General features: G+C 40.4%; 1 protein-coding gene across 3 annotated transcripts in view; it reads right to left on the minus strand.

The window, feature by feature from the left end:
• ZNF536 (zinc finger protein 536) overlaps positions 1–22,500 on the minus strand; it is a 352,810-nt gene that overhangs the window by 248,646 nt on the left and 81,664 nt on the right. The gene's annotated exons all lie outside the window — the stretch shown is intronic.

Raw genomic sequence — 22,500 nt, forward strand, 5'->3', positions numbered from 1 at the left:
AATCTATGCACTGTGGTCAAAATGTATATTTCTGGATATATAATCTCAAAATTTCAAAGTATTAGCTGCTTAAGTAGATCCTGTGGTACGTCCCCTCCCTCTTCTAACTGGCTGATTTATGTAACTGAGCAACCAAACAAAAATTCTGAGATGTATGTTCAGCTGTAACACTCACAATTTACATTGTGTATTGAATCAAGTAAATATGTAACTCATGCAATCAGGGAAACAGAAAAAATAACATGATTTAGGTAACCAACTATGACTATAAATTTGTAAATAATCTAAACAAAAAACTCTACGAATAAAGATTTTTAAAATGTATTATTCACTGAAGAATTCTATAGGTAACCACTGAATAAATACTTTGCACATTCACAAGAAAAGAAAAACTCTAAAATGTACCTAAGGAGTCACTATGAATTGTTTGCTCAGAAATTCGTCACGATGAGGTTGATGAGGCACTGGGACAGGTTGCCCAGAGAAGCTGTGGATGCCCCATCCCTGGCAGTGTTCAAGGCCAGGTTGGATGGGGCTTTGGGCACCCTGGGCTAGTGGAGGGTGTCCCTGCCCATGGCAGGGGGCTGGAACTGGATGGGCTTTAAGGTCCCTTCCAACCCAACCCATTCTATGATTCTATGATTTAAATCACATTTTTGAGTCACTGAAAATATGATTAGGAAAAGGTACAGGAAAATATTCTGAGCCATAACATCACCAAAATATACGAAGTTGTAGCTCTATTCTGGTTTGCATTTAGATGGCAAGATGTTTTGGATAAGCACCATCTTTCTGTAGGTAGTTAAAACACCTATAAGATTCTATGATCTGCCTACTCAGTGATTTATTTTTTTTCCCTTAAACTGCATCTGTGTAAACAGAAATTTGAATTCCGTAGTTTCTAATGCACTATCTGTGGATTAGTTCAGTTTTAGGCAAGTTACAGGTGTATCTAATCCAAACATTTACATCCACTAAAAGGAAAAAAAAAAAAAAAAAATTATAAAGTTACCGAAACCTTTATAGACATTATTTTAACAGACTATTTCAACCCTGCTGAATGCTTACATCCTCTTGGCTATGTCCTTCTGGTCTCTTTCCCAGCCCTTTTTTTTGAAATACATACATACCTTCACCCAGGTGAGCAGATGCCATTGACCAACATGACCACAGTCACTAAGCACGTTTCTCTCCTACCATCACCTGAGTGACCAAAACATTTTGCACTTGCCAAATCACAGCCTGCTTTTCTCAACTTAGTTGTTTTTCTGGTTGCTGCTCAGTGTTTAGGAATCTTAATTTTTAGAGAAATTAGTTAGGGTAAAGAATGACAAAAGAAAGGGGGAAATAAATTTAAATGAGCTGATGCCTTCTGCATAAGCTCGAAGAAAGAAACCCAAACTTTGGAAACACAGTTTCCAGGTAAAGAGGAAAGATCCCACGTTATGTCTCTGGAAACCAGAAAACAAGTGACACTTAGCAAGTTGTCCTGTCTCAGGCAGAAGCAGCGTGGATGAATCCGGCCAGTCCGCTGGCACTTCTCTTTCTGAAATCACTAACAAAGTTTGAGAGGGGTTATTTTTAAAGCAGCTCTTAGAGTGTTCCAGCTCACTACTGTCAGCTTCAGATCTCAAATGTAATTTGATTTATAATTACATTTTAAAAACTAGCATTAAAATAACATTAGAGGGGTCATAATCTGAACTTTTTAATAGTTAGGCACGTAGCATAAATTTAGAAATGGATCTCCAACAGGATTCATCTGGAACACATTCTGACCGGAATTCCTTCCTCCGACCATTTCAGTACTCTGCTGAAGCTGGTGTGCCAAGAAGCCGCTGTGGAGCCCTGAGTTTCAGCCTTATTTCAAATGTAAACGGATTGAAATACACTGCCGGACATTTGTTAGTCGAAGTCTTTTCATGCATTATAGTCAGGCCGGTGTTTGTAAACACCGACGGCTGAGAAAGTGCTGGAGAATCTGGCGTTCGGCCTCTGCACTGAGAAGATGTACGTTGTGTCCCTTGCAAAATCCAGATGGCTCCATCACTCCTGAACTTTGGAGCGGCTTTAATTTTCTTACCCTCTGTGGCACAGATTGATTTAGGGGCGTTGACTTCTAGGAACTACTCAAATTGGTCAAGTTCTGCATGTGCCAGCCAAAACACACGTACAGTGAAAAAGCAGTGGTCCCAACAACTGTTAATACATGAGTGTCGGCTGAGAACTACCTGTCCCCCCTGCTGTGCGGACAACTCAAACTGGCATTCAACGAATTTCACAGTGGTGTGCCTGCAACTGCGAGCCTGGCACTCCTGAACGTGAGATGGGGTTCAGATGGGACACGGGCTCGTTGCAAAATTTGCCTTGTTCTCCAAGTCTGACCTGCTAAGAAACTTCCCAACTAATCAGTTCCACGTCAGTGCCTGACTACAACTGCAGAGGCAAAAGACGGACAAGGAATTCAGTTTCTGAATGCTAGTGCTAAAGTAAATGATCTAGTAAAAAAAAAAAAAAAAAAAAAAAAAAAGCGCCTGTGCCTTAAAACCAAGTTTGAAATTTTATAGGCTTTTACTCCATAATTTGTACTTGAGCCTTCTGTTATTTTTAAACAAATCTAATTTCTTACAGCTGTGAAATTTACATTTTAAGAGTGTCTAGTGGCCATGTGCATTAATTACTTTATTGTAATATTTTAATGAGTTTGGGGTTCAACTCTGAAAGAATCCTGCTGAATCCTTGTTTCCCCACAGAATTACACTGGAACCTGATTCAATCACAACTTCACACACTCCGATCCAAAGCCTGATGGACTTGCATGATATTTTCAGTTGATTTATAAAGTCCCTAAATTTTAAAACTGGCTCCAAATTTTAGGACTTTTCACCAAACTACCACTACCCTAAGTCAGGAGCAGAGCTAGGCTTTGAGAAAGTTTCTATTTAGAGCTGAGCTCGCTGGCTGAGCCTGATCTCAATGGAAACAGGTAGCAAAACGCAAAATTCAGCTGTGACAGCTAACACTGGGGCCAGTCTTGTTCTTAATGATGCTTACTCAATGATGCAAATGCTTCTGCCTTAGTATAGCTGACATAAAAACATTAAGGGCTATAAGATTAAATCCCCAAAGAATACCTAAACTTACCAGGGAAGATTGGAAATGCACTACTGGAAGATTTTCACTTTGTGCAAAATAGTTGAAAAGCATTACAACATCTATACTTCTGCCACGGTATTCCCTTTATGGATTTTGGTGGTTTGTGTCATACTAAATTATTTCTTCTACATTTGTGAGTGTGCATAAGTAGTGGCAGGAGATAAGCAAAACGAGACTGTTTTTTCAGGCGGTTTTCAGCCAGGACTTTGAGTCAGAGTAGTTACACCCGCGACGTTGCAAGCACGTTCTCAGGGACTGAGGCAGAAACCTTCAGACCACTGAGGATCTCTGCAACTTGAACTGAAGAGATAAACCTCCTTACAGCACCTAAATGCACTTTAATTCTCTATGAATAAGCTAAAGATGCAAACGCATAACGCACTGAACTATGGGTGCAGGTACAAAGGCAGATAAACGCTGGAAGAGCGGGGCTGACTGCTTTCGGTGACTGTGGTAACAGCGAGAGGTTCATCAGTTGGCAAGTGCCGCTGCACCCGCAGAGTCGCGCTTGGAAACCCGACCATCTCTGTCCACAGCTCTCACCTCTCTTTGCAAGGGCAAACGCAGAATTGTAACTTCAATGAACTGCCCAGCTTTTAAAAAAGCATGTTTTTAAACCACTTACAATAAGAGCAACAGTTATTATTCAGAACATGCTTTTTATCAGATTGAAGATAAACTTTATTATAACTGGTGGAGATGGTATCAATGATTTGTGGTCTATGAGAATTCTGTAATGAGAAATGGTAATCTGTCTTGGGGCAAACAATATTGTTCTGTTTACTATGCAATTAACAATATTAAGTCAAGATTCTATAACTGATAGCTGAAAATAGGGGTGGCAGGAAGAAACTGGAAGCACTGGAAACTCACAGGACAATTATCTGAGGACTATAAATTATTTACGGTGCTTTAGCCTGACATTCTCTTCCAACCTCACAAAAATGTTCCTCACTGCTCGAGAGATGTTCACTGTACAAGTATCCAGACTGTAGGCAGTTTGGGGCAAAGCCAGAACCTCTCCTTGCCGCCAGTACTGAATGTACAGGATAGTGCAGTAATTTCATTTTCAGAAAAACGGCAATAAAAAGAAAAAATCACAGAACACCCCCAAAAATAGTTTTGCTTTGGACAAGGTATGATAATGAACCAACAAGATGACAAAAAGAGAAGTGAGACCTAATCTCTGATTCCTGGCATATTTGGTGTAAAATAAAGACAGAGTACCTCCCTTACGTTTAATTTCTTCTTTAATTTTATAGACTGAGTCCCATACCTTTGTGTGACTGAAACCCTGTACTTCTTGTTGATGCTTAGATCAGCCCGAAGCAACCACCATATGGAGCTGCGAACAGCAGAAACGGTCCTTAACTAATGGTCAGGGTGAACGGCACTGCGAGTCAAGTGGGGCACGTTCAGGTGGCTGGTTAGGACAAGGGCTGACCTGTAACGGAGCTTCTCTGGAAAACAGTACATTTACTTTACGTTATAAAGTACGGAACCATAAGCACAACTGACCGCAGACCTCTCGCTGCCTTTTTCTAGTCTGTTCCGTAGCTGTGCACGTGCACTCCAGCCCTTTTGGCCCCAATTCTGCAGGTTTTGAGGTTACCTCAACGGGAACTCGGGCAGAGCTACGGCACAGTGCTTTCGCAGTGAACAAGCAAGACCTATAAAGTGCCGGGATCTTTCTTGCTAAATTGATCTTCAAAAAAAAAAAAAAAAAAATCACATTCTTAAACTAGCCAATTCCATTTGTAGCTCTCTGGAAATGCGATGCTCCACGGAGAGCCCCATTGCACCCAGCAGGCAAAAGCCACATTTAAGACAGCGTGACGCACCAGTGCTCTGGCAACCGGGATGCTGCAAGGAAGTGACTGCTGCTGGCAGCCTCGCAGCCCCTCTCCTGCACCTCTCGCCCTTAAGGATCGGTGCCTTAAATTCCCATATACCATTCAGTAATACCGTCTGGCTGATCCAGAAGATTAGCAGCTTATTCCACCTTTGCTCTCTGCCTTCTTTTAAGATGAGCAATGAATGACACCACAGCAGGCATAACCCTCCGGCACAAAAGCTAACAAAATTGTAAGATGTTTTAAGGAATGATGCAAAACTTAACAGTGAGTTTTAGAAGGATATTCCTACACAGAATCTCTGTGTAAAACCCAGTGCTACACGGAAAGGCTCTCAAATTCTCTTTACTTTCCTGAACACTACAACACAAAATCAGCATCAAATGTCTGCAAAACCGACCTCTTTAAAACTGATAGAAATACAAACAGTTTTTAAAAAGTTCACAGTAAATTTGGGGGTTTCCTTTGCACAAGACAACACTGAATCAGAGTTTCACAGCAATAAAAAACCCCGAACAGATACAGTAAAATTAAATGGGAGGAAGATAATGAAGGGGGTATAAAACTTCATGTTCCTGTCCATAATATGCCAGTGATTGGTGGAAGTTGCGCACAAACTTCTACTTTTTTTAAAAAACTACTGTTTTGAGGAAAAATACTCAATAATTGGTATTTATACGGCTTATTCCTTTTTCTCAGGAGGTCCTGGATCTGGTCATTGTTCATCGCTATTGCTCAAAATTTACTCCCAGATTAAGAACTTCTCTTACACTAATAAACAGGTATAATCATTTTCTCCAGAGAGCAATTTTTTCTTTCAGTAATTAGCCTACTTAAATATTTTTAATGGAACTACTGACGTACAATAGCACAAAAGGTCCTCTGACCATAATATAGAGTGAGAGATGAGATTCCTAAAAACTTTTGTATGAAGGAGATCTAGGATTTACAAAACCTATCAAGCAGACAGCTCTAAAACTATTTTTAAAGGTCATAAATTAGGTACTCTCTTAAATGTAATTCAATCATCCACTGTTATAGTAGCTTGATTCTATTACTTGTCCTATGCATTTTACAAAACAGAACTCCATTAACATTATTCACTTATAGTTTCCCTCTATAAGTAGATATTCTGCTCAACAGGCTTTAAATAGATCTTTATTTTTTTTCCTGAAATTGCTATTAAGCATACTTTTACTCAAAGGGCAAAGTAGGCATAGGATTATGCTTGTACTTCATGAAAAGGATACATTTTCAGCAATCAGAACCACGTTCCTATGAAGTAAAAATACTCTATATAAGCCGATTGTTTCTATCCCTCCTAACCTTGCTCCGTAAGGACTCTATTCTGATCTTTTGAGTTACACGCAAGTTTTCCAATTTGGCTGAATAAAGGTATCTTGTTGGGCAGCTTGATGAGCATATTCTGTGTCTTGAATTCTGACCTTGGCATGTTCAAGGTGCATCTCAATTATAAGATGCAGCTCAGAGGGAAAAAAAAAAAAAAATTAAGAGTTGTTTAAAATAATAAATAAATAAATCAGGATTTATTTTACTGTCTTCAGTTAAAGAACGCAATACTGAACTCCTACTTTTATACACCTTGCTTTAGTGAACCAGTGAAAATATAAACCTTGCTAAAGAGACCACAACACATACATAGCCACAAGTTTTTCAGAGCAACTCACCTAGCCTGTAGTGCTATTTCAGCTTCAGAGATGGCTACTATAGATCATTCATCTCCAATTTCATGTTGATTTCACTGCAAATAAATGTGCGTCCTCACCTCTCAAGTTAGATGACTATTCTGAACAAAATAAAAAAAACACACGAGTACTTGCAGAGGAGCGTGGTGCTGGGCCAAACCACGTACCCCACAGCTGGTCTCGAAGGACCTTAGCCACCTCGCAGCGTTGAGCCGCACGCCGCAATGATCTGACACGCCAACAGCCCCCGACCCATTGCACGGTGTAGTTGCAGCAGCACAATCTGTACATAAAAATGTGTATGTCTAGAGAGCCAAATCCTCCGTCAGCTGGTTACCATATTCTATGTTCATGTCTTACTTCTTAAAACAGCACAGATGGCAGAAATCATACGCTGTTGTTCTTTTCATTGGCCATGCCAATCCCAGATAATCAAGTCAGTCAGTCACCAGCAGATACGCTTTTCTCAGAGGAAAGGGTTGAATTTCATCTGACCACTTCACTTCAGCTTGCACTTGAGGTTCTAATTTTCTTCTGGTCTTAGCCCATTTCTGTCTCGCTCTGGCACACACTGCCCTAGTAAGTACATTTATTACCTCACTAATTCCTCTGGGGGCTGTCTTACTTTCACTTTATATCTGGACTCACATCAGCATCTCCCCGTTTTACAAGGAAACATTTATTAGTCTCCGATAGGAGTTTCCTGTTCCATCATGCTGAATCCCATTGTCTGTTACTCTTCAAAAGCAGCCTAACAACTTGCACGCTCCTGGGCGGCTCTCGCTTGTGGCGTGCGAGCGCTGGGGGTGCAGCACGGGGACGGCACACGAGGGATGACCAGGCGTTCTTCTCCTGATCCTCCTTGCAAACTCTTGTTCAGCTGGCCACACGCAGAGTCATGCAGGACCTCACACTGTGGCAGCATACACCAGTGGCCCTGTGGGCATTTTTGGGTAGCCCAGCAATTTCTTGGGTGCCCTGTGCACGCTCCTTGTTCACGCCCTTGGGACTGGTGCCGGAAAGGACTCTGAAAGTCTCCTTCACCCAAGGATTCCTCAGCTATGAGGTTGATCTTATTACTTTGGGACACTTGAACAGTAGAGGGTAAAAGCCAAAACCAGGGATTACTGCTGTAATTCCTCCAGTTCCCAGCTAATTATTTGACTTGAGAGCTGCTCATATTTTTTTGCTGGTAGTCGGGGGTCATCACTGCATATTCCTGTTTCTCCAGGTCCACCCTGCAGAACTCCTGAGTGTACCAGCTGTTGGGCAGAGCTGGTTCTGTCCAGAAACTCCTCAGCCTTCCACAGCGTTGCACAGGAAACTGGCCCCGGGTCCCCTCCAGCCACAGCACGGTCAGATCCTCAGAGGAGGTAAAAAAGTATAATTGCTAGAAAATAAAACTGCATTTATTTACCCCAGCTGAAGAACTGGACCCACCCAAGGGACAAGAAAAAGATTTCAATGCATAGTCTGTTTTACTATAAACCATACAAAGTCTCTCATCCACATCAGCCTGCTATTTTTTACTTCTATGTAACCAGACAACATTTGTATTCAGCTGCTCACTTATAAATAAAAAACATTTTTACATGGGTGGATTGGAGTGGCCTTTTATTTTATTTTTTTTCTTCCTCTTTCGGTTCCCATTATTTTATATATTACACACATGTTCTGTCAGCGAAGCTCACTTTGTTATCTGAAACATCTGTGGTACCCTGCTGTGGAGAAGGCCAACACTGCTGCTGCTGTTGCTGCCTGTCTTTATTAGCCACTGATTTGCTGATGTAGTCCTCCGACGGCGTGCAGCGCTCCGGTTCGCCTCCGAAACGCCGGGGCTGCACGGCAGAAACAATGGGATTCGGTGAACTGCCAGCGAGGTCCTGTTGGTTCACAATATGGCAGTTACCAGCTATAGGAAGACACGAAACCAGGGTTTCACATGTGCATTCATGCAAGCACCAATTTTTTTGTTTCTCAAGAAATGTACGTGGATTTGTACGTAAGCTGAAAGGATGGCACCTTTGCAAAGAAGGTGCGTGCTCATCAAAACTCAAGGACCTCCTGCCTGAGGCTCCCGCAGGTCTGGCTGTTGAGCAGCCACAACATTTCTTCTTTTTTGGCCAAGTGCAAAGTTACCTGGATCGGTCTCTTTTAGACTTATTTTCAGGTGCTTTTTACAGTCATAGTCCTGACATACTGCACAGTCACATGGAACTCTCTGGCATCTACCGTTACAGTAAAGATTGTTACCTAAGGTATATAAGAAGTATGGATTTCTTATGGAGCGATGACAAGATTTTAAAAGATCAACTTAAAGATGAACTATCTGTTTACGTTTCTTAAATAACACGTTTAAAGATAAGACATTTAGGTCACCTGATAGGAAGTGAAGGTATTTCTCTGTATTTTATACATTTACTTTCTGTAAACAATAGCACCTTGGTAAAACCAGCTTAAACATTTCCCCTCCGAAAAATCAAAGCCATCTTATCTTTGTATGGATTTCTTATTCAACAGATGAGTGAAATATATAGGCCATTTAAGAATCTGAGATGATTGTTAAACCACAAAACTTAACAAGAATGTTCAGGGGAAGATGCAAGAGCAACTCACGAAAAGACTCGCATGGACCAGATTTCCAGCGGATGACATTCCTTTTACGGGTCTACTGTTCTAAGAAATTGCTCTCTAATACAAAGATAAGACAACAAGAAGTTAAAGGCACTTCCCTCCCTTAAAAAAAATAAAAGATTTATTGATGACACAAAAACCTGAGCTGAGTTCTGAGTCCCATAGGTAAACACAAACCAGCTTTTTGTAGTTTTTCTAGATCTCCCAAGGACTCTGGGCCTGATTGAGAGAATAATTATGGTATGGAAACATCACGTGACTGCTCTCACAGATCTTTTACATGCAAGTCAGTGTGCATGTGCGTCCAATTCAAGATTTAAAATTGAAGGCTTATGTGGAGATAATTATAAATGAAAAAATAAAACACAGCTTTTGAAAAAACACCCATTTTCTTTACAAAATAATAGATCACCTAGCCCCAGTGGGAAGGTTCAAAAGTTACTATATAATGAAGTGCTAGTAGCAAGCAGCTAGCTGTATCTTTCAGGAGCAAGACTGTGATGACAAGACAAAAAGAATCAAGAAAGTAAATGCTGTAAAGACATCTCTCCCCTCCTCACCTCCCTTTTGCTTGAAGCATTACTTACTTTCCAATTTGCTTTATTTATATTACACAGCATTAGTACCCCCAAACTAGTTAAATTCTGTGCAAACACAGGAAGGATCTTTCCTTACTTAAAATCTGAACCTCATTTCCCATGCCCTGAAAATAACCGAGATGCGATGGCAGAACATCACCAGTCTCCAAAATAATCTTCGGATTACCCCCACTAACAACCTGGTGTGCAGTGGAACAACCTTCCGAACTGTTCTCTAGCCAATTCATCCTTTTCACCTGTATTCGACAGGGAACCAATCTGACAGTCACAGGTTGTGCCCCTGCTCCACGCGTATCCTCAGAGAGAGGAAGGAGATGATGTACTGCCGCTACTGCCGCCACTTCCTAGAGATGGTATTTTGAATCCTCTGGAGGCCACTGCAGTCACAGACGCTTCTCACTGCCAGAGGAGTATGAAGGACCTGAGCAATAGCAAGGACCCGATCTTAAACTTACAAGATTGTTCTTATTTGGGAGAAAGCGAAAGGAAGGAATAAAATTAATATATAAGCATAAACAAGCCCAAAGCTTGGAAGATGAACTGAAAAGACAATTATCTTTATAAGTTTTAAAACTGCAAACGGATTCATGCAGGACAATTTTCCATCTGTCCAGATCCTTCTGCAGGACATATGCAGAAGATAGCTTCAAGTTAGCATTTTTCTTTATATGAAGCTTTTTCCTAAGATATTTATGGTTGGGGGGGGTGTGGAAAAAGTGCAACGCTATGTTGGAATGGTAGTAATTTCTCTTTTACTCTTTGTGTATGTCACTGTCTATTGTTACTCAGTTTTTTAACATTCATCTGCGTATTTCATCCATGCAAAAATTAGTCCCAAGATCTTTTTTTCTGAATAATGCTTGGCGGTCATTGCTTCACAACTGCAAACAATCCTCTATTGCTGTTGAGTGCTACAAGTCAGGCTCGTTTCGCACTGGAGGTTAGAATCTGATCCTAAGTCCATTAAATCACAGAGTCTATTTAAAGTTTAATCTTGAGTGGATTTGGGTTGTAAACAAAGGACAATATACATGGGGAAAGAAACAACAGAAAACTATGAACTTATGACTCTAACGCAACCCCAAGTTCAAATTTTGTGTGTGATTTAGCAAGAAAATTCTGCACTTTCGGCAGCGGCGCACACCCTGGCATGCGGGCAAAGCTAAACGGAGCGTTGATGCTCGCATCCAACATGCACATATGGATCCCATTTTACTACAGACGTGATTCTTCATGTGCAAAACATGTGTCTGACTGGTTTTCTTTGGCTTTTTTAAGATACACTTCTTTTGTGGGGGCAGGGAGCAGAGAAGTAAATAAATAATTTGTGTGGTACTTAAATACATATTATCTATGAAGAGAACGGGCTGGGATTCGAGGCCAGGTAAGAAGCCCGTACTTCAGGTGAAAGTATCGATTTCAGCAAACAGCCAAATGCCAACAGCAAGAAACTTAGTCCACTATACAGCTTCTGCAACACGTTAATCTATCCCACTCTAATTGCTAGATAGGAAAGGGAAAAAGGGCTCCAGATGCTAATAACTTGGAAGTGGTAATTAGAGAAGTCCACATTACTGTTGTGAGACTCCCATCTTCCCTTGATTGCCAAAAAGAAAATTTTGTCCAGTGGGTCTCCTTCTCGCTTCCAAAACACGCAGCGCTTCTGTGTTCCTAAGCTCCTTCTCACTGAACACATCAAACGGAGCTCGACTGGGCCTGCAAAACTTTTTGTACCTTCTCCAGCATCAGAGGATGCCGCATTTCCCGTAGAAAAGGTGTGGAAACATTCAGCGGGTTCTAAGGTGACCTGACAGGGAAGCGCCGCAAGCCCCAACTTTTAGCCGTGCAAGGTGAAAACTGCCTCCCGCAGTCCTGGTCCGAGCACGGCGGGGAACAAGAGAGCCTGCCCCCCTTGCTTTAGCTTTAAAGGGTAACTAATAACTTTACAGGCTCCTTGAGTGTTTATAACCTCTGGGACCAGAGAGACAAAGTAAGTCTGGAAGGGGCCTGAACGTCGCATGAGAAAGTAAAAGGAAAAATACACTTATCACAAAGAGGGAATGCATTTGTATTACTGTATTGAAATAGCACAAGGCTACAATGACAGGCTATAAATTTTTCTCTTGGACTGTAACCAATATTTTCCATTTCAAGTAACAACAACGTAAGAAAGAGAGACTCAGAATTAATAGAAATTACGGACATAAATCGGTAGGTACTTAGGTGAAAGAGAACCTCAAATTTGGGTATCGTTAAAGGAGAAAAGGTTAACTACCCCTTTGAGCAACCCTCGGATCCACTTACACCACTGACAAACTGACCAAAAAAGTACACTTAGATTTTACCGATGATGTCCATCTTTACAGTTCTCAGATTCATAGCCCAGAATGTTACGGTAAATTCTTGGCAGTGGAAAGCATGTCTTTTTAATCCCTGAAATTCAACATAACACTAAACCTAATCTATGGCTCTAAATAATAATAGCAACAACAGTAACTACGTGATTCTGCAGCGATGAGAATTAAGTTACAGAAATTTCTCAATTCTAGTTTTTCTGATTCGATACGTCATTTCATTAAACAACTATGAATTATTGAATATTAATAATTTGAAATCAGCAATGCGCCTTGATATACATTCACAGACTATAAGTATTTTTCTTAACCTTTCTGTCGCTGTAACTGCTATTGGAACATTTAAAAAACAAGCAAGCAAGCAAACAAACCAGGACTGAACAGCAAGGAGACTGTTAGCCAAAGCCAACGTACATTGGCAAAGCTGGGTCCAGAAGATGAACAATCTCTCCTCCGTTTTAAGACCCAATCCTACAGTCATTCGGTGCACGTAAATCCCCATCATTTTCTAACAGCTCCATCGAACCTTGGGAGGTTAAGTCTTATAACTGAAACTAAAGTTGACAAGTCCTTTTTTTCCCCCCCTTCTAGAAGAGAAGGGCTGTGAATATTGTAAAAAAATAAAATCAATGCAAAGTTATTTAGCACAGGTGTTCCTGTTATTGTGCTACATTTGGAAAGCCCACACGTTCAGCGCACCTTCAATTCGCGCACCCAGCTGCGTGAGGTGGTGGTCTATTGTTAGTTTAGAGGTTTGCAATAAAAAGCATGAAGTAATATTGGCAAGCTCAGGAGCAATTTTTTTTTTTCTTATGATGTCTCACTGCATCTATTTATCTAGTTCTCCTTGCTTTGTTTCTGCTTTTATATTCAGCATATTCAAAAAAGGGTCAGAATAGGTTTTAAAGATGTAATGCCATGCTCAAGCCTTTTGAACACTAAGAGAAAACCTCAAAAGGTTCACGCATAAGGGAACAAAGATATAAGGATAGCTTTGAACCTGAGGGGCTCTCTCACTGCAAGCAAGTGCATTGCCAGCATGTCACAGGTGTACACCACATGAGCAAGTGAAAAAATAAAATGCGATGGTGGAGGGGTGTGATGCTGACGGGTCCGAGTCCAGAATGCATTAATCCCAGGGTGAATGTGTGCATCTGTTAGATATTTATGTAGTTCCTACTAGTAGTTTGTACAGATATCTGAGCAGGTGAACGTCAACAGCTTTGCAACCATATGTTAAAGGGAGGCTGTGAGATGGTAGGAGAGGGCTGTCAGGCATTACGGGTCTGATGAGGGCGGGCAGGCGCCTGCCGATGAGAGCGCTGCCCGGTCAGTCGGGACTCCTGCGCCCCACGTTGGGCTCCTGCTTCAGCTCTGAAACATTGGGGCAAACGACTGAATCCTCCTCTCCATTTCCCCATCCTTCAACTAGAGATACGAAATAGGACTGCAGAATGACCATTTTCTTTCTTCCCTAATTTCTAGCTTTTTTGGGGGGAAACAGTCAATTTGTTTCTTTTTTTAATATTATTCCAAAAGTTTGTATAAAACACAGTTGCATTAAGCCAACAATTTTGAGATGCTGTCTTTAGTTTGGCAGAAAAAGACGGAGTCAAGATCTCTGTCTCCTGGTAGTTACAGGAAAACCCTACAACAGAGGAGAACCATGTCCTGTTCCTTTGTCTAATTCAGAGATTGTTTTATTCTTGGTTTTATATTTTAACTCTGAGTCACTCAGCCTTGGGAACGGCATGCATCTGAACTCAGGTTGTCCCATTTCCCAGGGCAGTCTCCTCACCACAAGACCGTACACCTGGTAGGTATCTATAGGCATCATTGAATCCACCATATTTTGAGAAAGAAAAACAAAACAAAAAAAAAAAAAAAAATCAGCCTTAAGAAAAAAAATGCACTTCCCAAAAGTGACATTTTGTCTATAATGTTTACTTTCTCTACTAAATACCCTCAGCAAGGAACTGTGAGAATTCATTCATCTTTGAATGAATTTATAAAACATGCTGAGAGATTTCTGGCTGAAATGTGCGAATTTTTTTATTTTTTTTTTTTAATGATGAGCACAGAGTACTAGAAACCAAAAACTGTCAGTTTACACACCACTTCAACCTAGACCACTCAGTTTCTGCTACCATACTTGACTTTTAGGAAACGAAAGGAAAACTGTTTTCACGTTAAATGCTGAGTTTCTAAGAGAGGTCTGTTAGGAAAATTTTCCTTCCAATTAAAATTTTCTGTAAAATGGAGAAAACAAATCTCTCAAATCCCCTCCACTTCAAATAGCCTAGCAACTACCTTGAACCCTCCATGGTTCAAGTTACTCTCAAAGGTAAAGAAATAAAAAAACTAGCTTTGTAGTCCTGTAAGATCCTGTTGCTAGAGGAGTAATTCCACCTTTGAAAATCTTGGTGCAACTAAGTGAATTCATCAAGAGCTGCAATTTCATTTTGTCCTCAATGGTTCATATACATACAGAGTGCGGGAGAAATATGCCTTCCTCCCCACTTTGAAGTATTATGGCTTCACTGAAAAACACTGAAGGAGGACCCACCCATAGGACACGGGTCTCATAGTTTCGCATTGCCAAAATTCGGCTCCCAAGAATTACCAGTCCATAGCAAATCCCATGACTTTCAGCAGCTCCACTGAGACTGCTGCTAAGTGCTTCGGGGGGGGGGGAATCTGATCACACCTACAGAACTCTTCTTCCCATCCTCCTGTATGTTGACCTTTTACAACATCAGAACACACACTCTGTAGTAGCCCTTTTCAATTTACTTCCCCCATACTTCCCTTCCCAAGAGGATATTATTCATACCCTACTCTTTCACAGGGTAATTAGCTTGTTCCAATCCTCAGAAACAAAACATTCACCCCTCCTTCTGCCCCAACCCTCAAGAACCTCTAGCAAGGGTCCTCTTGTAGCTCACCACCCCACACGGTGGGGAAAGACACACCGGAATTGCTCTACACTTGGTACCAGAGAGAGAATAATCGCACTCACCTTTTATTACTTTGCTTTACTTTAATGAAGCACAGTTAATAAGGAAGGTGTGTATGTAAAGTCGGTGGTTTACCAGAGACCCACCACCTCTGTTGTTTGAGGCCCCTTCGAGTGCCCTGCAGGACTCCCCGACTCCAGCACCTGCTCTAGCACGGGCAAATCTAGGTCTAGCATCACACTGGCAGAGCTCCACGGAAAGGGAAAAGTCACTAATGACATCTCCACTGTGTATTAGAAAATATTGAGATTTTTAATTTTGGGAGATAGGCAGTGCAAGGCATCTATAAAATATGCCCCAAACAGTCTCAGGAATACGGCTCGAAGAGTTTGATTAAAATTGAGCAAAATTGGTCTCTTGTCCTTCTGTTTAAAAAATGAGAATTCATTTATTCAGCTTAATTCAAAGATTAAATACGATTAAAATTTCTATAAGATGTCTGGCTTTTCTGAAATAAACTGCAGTAGCCATCAAAATATTGATAGTCATTGGTAAATTACTTCTGGTGTTTAATCAATGTTATTTTTTTATCATCCAATTTTTTCTTCAAGTCAGCTTCTAACACTAAACTACATTTCATCAAGGTTGGTAAAATGTTTAGAAAGGAACAGATGTCAGAATATGGGGATTGCCAATAACACTGATGGAAGCCAGTAATTTCTTTCCTGTCCAAAGGCAAAAGAATGAAGAATAATCTAGACTGTATACAATAATACAAGATTTACTGCAACATTAATGGCTATAAAAAGTAAAAGTATACAAAAGCTATCTCCATTTTTTTCAAGCCATCACTAAGGGCAGTGTTTTTCAATTTGAGACAATTTTTACTGGAAAATGAAAGGTCTATGTATTCTTAAACCTTTAAATATCCATAAAATACAGATGAAGACACAGGCTAGCATTAGTTGCTTCCAAATATACTTGTATATTAGTCTATTGTGTAAGTTAATAATTTTGCCAAATCTCAAAAAATGTGGATGCAATCTTTCCTTTAAGAAAGCTGCTCAGCTTGTTATTTACAGATTGTAACATTTACATAAGAGTTTGGTTTAACAAGAGATATAAATATAGATAAAACCCTTAGGACTTCATTCTTTAAACTGCCCTCTAAAAATCTGCCCTACAATTTGCACACTGAATTTTGTGCAGACTATTCTTGGAAGCCTTTTGTGAATTAGGGAGAACTGACTCGAAACAGGGGCTGGTTAATCACAATTTTGCAAATTGTACGTAGCAATCATCCTCACATTGTGAAATTCAGATCTATAAAATGCTGATGTTTTAAAGCTGAAAAATAAATAAGCTAAGTAGGACTACTTTGCTAAGGAAAAAGAAAAAAAGTATAATACCCCTTGCAAAGAAATCCTTAAAATAAAAATAATTAAAATAAGAGAAATGGCACCATAAGTAAAGGACATCTCCATTCCATATCACAACTGCAAGCACACCCCGGAAAAAATTCTACCACCTGGCCATTCCTGCCCCAGTCTCATATCAACACCTGAATATACCAGGCACATTCCTGCACTTCCAAGAATAAACTTGTGGGAAGTCCACTATTTTAGAAAGCTTCTGTATATTTGTCTACAATCTGGAAGAGCCCTCCAATTGAGGAGCAACTGGCACAACTTCCCTCTTTCAGGTGTCTATCGCCGACTGTCGTCTGTGCTCCCAATCAAAGCTGCTTTGATTAAATATCGGGACCGTCACTTGAGTATCGACTGCAGGAACATGGATACGGTACTTTATGATGCAGCATGTTGAATGCAAACACTTGAGAATAATAGCTGGCAACTAAATAGTTTGAGGGAGAAGGAGCAGAACTTATGTGGAAAAGATGATGCCTCCAAGAAGACGTGTTTTGTTCTGCTTTCAAGCTGCGGCTAATGTAACTTCATCAGCAGTTAGAACAAAGCTGACTCAAGATTCTTCATTTCCACACAGGTTTTGCAACTCCTAACGTTTAGTATAAATGAAGGTCTCCTTCTGTTTATTCTCCCTTATCTGTTGCAGAAAGACCTTGCCGAACTGTCTGATTTGAGCGTACAAGGATATGCTGAAATTCACATAAAATATTTTCTGTTATCAAAGTAATCGCGATGACAAGAACTTTCCATTGGGGTTCTGCCGCGACACGGTGTGCGATGGTCTCCCTCCTGCCATTCCAAGCCCCCTCACTATGGACACAAGTCACAAACAGTGGAAACTCTGTTTTCCTGATGTTGATCCTCCCCAAAGGTCAGGTTTCTTACCTCAAACATTCCAGCAGTTGCTTAGACTGCAGTTCAGGAATTTTGTGTAACGTTGCTTCTAGAAAGCAAATATTTATGTTAGTAAATACCATTAAAGTATTACTGTTATACAGGTATTCTCATTAGTAAACTGCTAAATATGAGAAAGAGAACTTTAAACTAAATGGATGGAAACATATTATATTTGTATATTAAACTAACCTTACCGTGCTAAGTGTTTTATCAAACACAAAGTCCAGCCATTACTCTTTTTATGGGAATTAAAGTTTTTAGAATTAATACAAATTCAGAATTCGGGCCTTTGCTACAGAGGGCAAGCGGAGGCAGAAAGCCCTACAAAGAACAGAACAAATTGGTATTACCAGGATTTCATAAAAGTAGTGGTCACGAAAAAAAAAAAAGATAAAAGGAAAATAAAGGACTCGCAGGTACCTTACAGAGGGATGAAATAAGGACATTCCCGTTGAACGGGGGGGGCTTACATTCGGGTCTGGCTCTGAGTAAGGTAGATCAGGTATTTAGCTTCACACACTGTGAGTATCCTGAGTGTCGGACTAGATTATTCTAGTAGAGCACACTCACTCCTATTGGAGCTCATGCTTTTGTTGTCCTTCTTCCATATTTAATTGGAGCAAGCATTTCACCTACAGCTTCATCAGCACAAGTGAATGCCAAAAGGACAGAGTTTAGGAATTTAGCTCAAAAAAATATATTATTTATTCAAATAGAACATCTTGAGCAATCTTGGCCAATGAAGCAGAACTTTTTAACGCCTGAAACGTGTACAGGATGAAAAGAAAACTCTCCTTTCAGTTCCATCCCACGACTCAGGTTGGAACTGAGATCTACAGAGGTAAAGCTGAGCTTCCCCCTTCGTTTCCTCGGCTTCCCACCTTGGAGGCCAAGACCAGGTCAAGAAAAGCTTCTATGTTATTTATTAACTCAAAAATGGCATATTTGCAAAAGCCACAATAGAGGATCTCTCTTGGGATAAGGGAACATGAGACTGAGTGCAGAGAAGGTCTGCAGGTGGGGAGGAGTCTTCCAGGAACAGGGTCTAGGTTACACAAAGTTCCCAGAAAAACTTTGGAAGATTCTTGTTTGCTGTTTTGAAGACAACCTGCCGGCAAGTCCAGATGTATTAATTCAGACTTTCAAACACACATCTCCCTGTGCTCAGAGTTTAAATGTAAGACAGTAAATGAGCCATTCATTATGCACAAAATCATCCTAAATAACACCTCAGCCATTTCACTTATTTGAGAACTGCTGGCAGCACTGAACTTGCAAATAGTGTATAGTTCAGAGGTAAAATGCCCAAGACTAGACTTTTTTAAAATTTAACATAATGAAGCCAAAAAGTAATTTAATCCATGTTTGGTAAATCCAGTTATGTTGGTAATTAGGCAAATGCTTTGCATCTATGTTTTTGTTACCTTCCTGAGTTTTTCTACTGAAGGATTTTACTCTTCCTACAGCCCAGCTTTTATTCATGATCTGACAGCAACCTACTTCCTATCTGTTAAGGTGTTTTAGGCAAAGATGTTTCAGAAACGTAACATTAATATGGATTCAAAGTTCACAGCACTTAAAAAATAGTTACGTATCTGTCCTGGTTTTGGCCGTGATAGAGTTAATTTTTTTCCTAGTAGCAGATATAGTGCTATGTTCTGGATTTAGGATGAGAATAACGTTGATAACACACTGATGTTTCGGTTGTTGCTGGGCAATGTTTACACCAAGTCAAGGACTTTTCAGCTTCTCGTACTGCCCCGCCAGTGAGGAGGCTGGAGGTGCACAAGAAGCTGCCAGGCCAGGCCAGCTGACCCCAACTGGCCAAAGGATATTCCATACCATATGACATCATGCTCAGTATATAACTTGGGGGAAGCTGGCTGGGGGCTGGACTGCTGCTCAGGAGCTAGCTGGGCATCAGTGCTCTGTGGTGCTGAGCAGTTGTGCTGTACCTCACTTGGTTTGTATATTCTTTTATTATTATTATTCTCTTCCTTTTCTGTCATATTAAACTAGCTTTGTCTCAATGCACAAGTTTTACTTTTTTTTTCCCTCCCCGATTCTCTCCCCTGTACCACAGGGGAGCGAGCCAACATCTGTGTGGTTGTTTGACCTACCTACCAGGTTAAAACCACAGCAGTATTTAAGAACCCAAACCGGACTCCAGCAGCAGGTGATTCACAGTCCCAATGCACTGGGATTTTCCCATCAGCTCCCAACGTTGCCTCCAGAAGAGCTGCAGTCAGTAGGTAGGCCACAGTGCTCTGCAGTGATTGATTCTGTATGTTGACCCAGATGTTAGGATGTTTACTGTCTGCATATGACTCCTCCACTTCATGAAACGCTGTACGCTAAAGCAGCTCGCAGTATGTCAGCCTTTTGAGAGATGCATCAAGCACTGTCTCTTAACATTTCCTTACTGTTGGAGGAGATGTGACCTCGTGGCTCTAACAAATCACACAAACTGCCTGGACAACACAAGCCGACACTATTTCACACAAGTCCAGAGGCTCTCAGGGCGACATGAGGCATCTACTTCAGAAAACTGTAGGCAGTTGCTTTAGGAGCAGAGTAGAATGTTGCTTTAAAGTCCTCTATAATTTTATTATTATTATTATTGCTACTACTACTTAACAGGAGTATTTTGGAATTATAGAAGTGTCTGCTCAAAGCCAAACTCTTGCCAGATGCTGCTGCCCACAGCCCAGTCTGAGTGCAGCAGAACTTTGAAGGTGAAGGAAAACAGACCCTGATTCCATGAACCAGACTAACTAAAAACAAAATACTCAAACCCTCAGGAAAAAATAAAAATAAAAATCTGCAAATTAGTGTCAGGATATTTTAAAATATCCCGTAATTCCCATAAAGGAAAAAAGGCTTGAAAATGTGTCTCTTCAGAGACATTTGTACATATTTCTGTGGCTGCATCCCCACAGGTGAGAGGTCCTGTGCTTAAAATTGCAGAATACTGTAAGACAACCTGTAGGTAGTAGACCATGACAAGCCATGTTGAAAAGTAAATGGAAGTAAACTTCAATTTATAGAACAATAACACCTTCTCACAAAAACAATGAATACTATCTTACATGATCATGGGTTTCAAACTTCAAAAAGCTTTAACATATTTTAAAATAATATAGAGAAGTGTAACGAGACTAACCAAATCTGTTTTCTTCACCGTGCTTCTCACAGCCCAGTATGTCTTGTGTCATTGCATTTGGAACTTTGAAGCTATCTACTGCCTTGGATGAACACATGGAGCTGTTCTACACCAACTGCAGCTGTGCGTGCTAACTTTGGTCATTTTAAACTTGTTTTGAATAACTTCCCCTGTTTACCAATATTTTTAGGAGGTTTAAATCTATAATCTCTGTGGCTAGAAATATACAACACTAAATGTGTGCTGCATAAGAAAATTTGAGTAGACACAATTTACTTAGTTCCCTTTGAGGGGAATGACAAAGATGCACAGTACTTGCACTATCTGTCCCTAAGTGTTTTTTGTCAAATTTTGACTCTGCCACCATTCTTCAGTGACAGACATTAGGTATGACATTTTTTGACACAATGTCAATAGTGACATCAGTAATGTTTGACACAAGGCACATTGGGGTTATTTGACACAGACAATTGGATAGCTCAGGGCACTGGAGATCCAATGCACAGAGTTTTACCTCCAAGTCACCAGTGAATATCCAGCCCAGCATTTTCTAACTGTTACCAACTGATGGCTCCTCGGAGCCTTATGCAGAAGGAGTTTGGGTGTATTGAACAGATGTCCAGAAAACAAAAATCAACACAATAAATTACATTAATCTGTGCCCTATGTTGAAACACCATGGAATGAATAGCCAGCGACAAAGCTATTCTTCTACTGCTATCTGTAATTCCTTTTAAAAATGGTCGAATCCCAGAGGGGACACGGGAGGATCAGTTGAGTCAGAGAGCACTACAGCTCTAGTCTCCTGAATAAGATTTCTGTCTCAACAGCTTTTGGTCCCACGGCTTTCATTAACAGTTAAATATACTTATGGGAAAATACAAATGTGAAATGTAACTTTCAATGATGTGTTTTCCAAATATTTCACAATTGCCTAATATAAAGGACTCACAAATGCTGAACAGAAACAAAATGAATTACATATATGATCACTCTAGAATTTCCTAGAGTGCCACAGTCCTGATTAAACAAAGCACTTCTACCTACATCCAGTAAAGCACTCATCTAAGAGCAGAGTCTCGCAATATCTATTAGGCACCTGGCTGAGCTCCCAAATCCTGCGTTCGGCCCCAAGATCCATTACGCAAACCCTGGAAGCTCTAGACATGAGCAGGAAGAGGTGTTGGTCCTGGGTGCACGAACCGACCTGGACCTACAAGGACAGTACAGTCACCTGCGTGAGGTACCCGAGTGCTCTGAGAATTTGGTATTACTAAGCATCGCACCCAAAGATTTAGAAATCTAAATTCCACTGAGTCTTCGTATAGTGTATAAATCCTCTTTTGCAGCAGACATTTTACAGTTTCGTATTATTTTAAGGTTATGCTTATGTTCAAACACCATCAGCGCGTGCAACTTCACAGGAACAGAACTTCTTTAATGAATAAAACTTTTTTTTAAAAAGTTCAGAGCTAGGTGCTCCTTACTTACGGATTTTTTTTAAGAAATGCAAATATTAAATCAGAGTTAATTCAGGTGCAAAATATGTCCATTTTTCCCATTTTACATTAATTTTGAAAAGATGATCCACATTAGTCTATCACAGGAAGTCATCAATATGACCATGTGATCAGCTGGAGAACAGTGTTCAATCAATGGTTAGAACCAACAGTTGGGCTACCTTCAGATTCCCTGTTGTTATTATTATTTTAAATTAGACTATCCTAACTTCCAAACAGACTTCTTCAATTGTG

The sequence above is a fragment of the Balearica regulorum genome, chromosome 13 (genome assembly GCF_011004875.1).
Source record: "Balearica regulorum gibbericeps isolate bBalReg1 chromosome 13, bBalReg1.pri, whole genome shotgun sequence".
NCBI lineage: Eukaryota > Metazoa > Chordata > Aves > Gruiformes > Gruidae > Balearica > Balearica regulorum.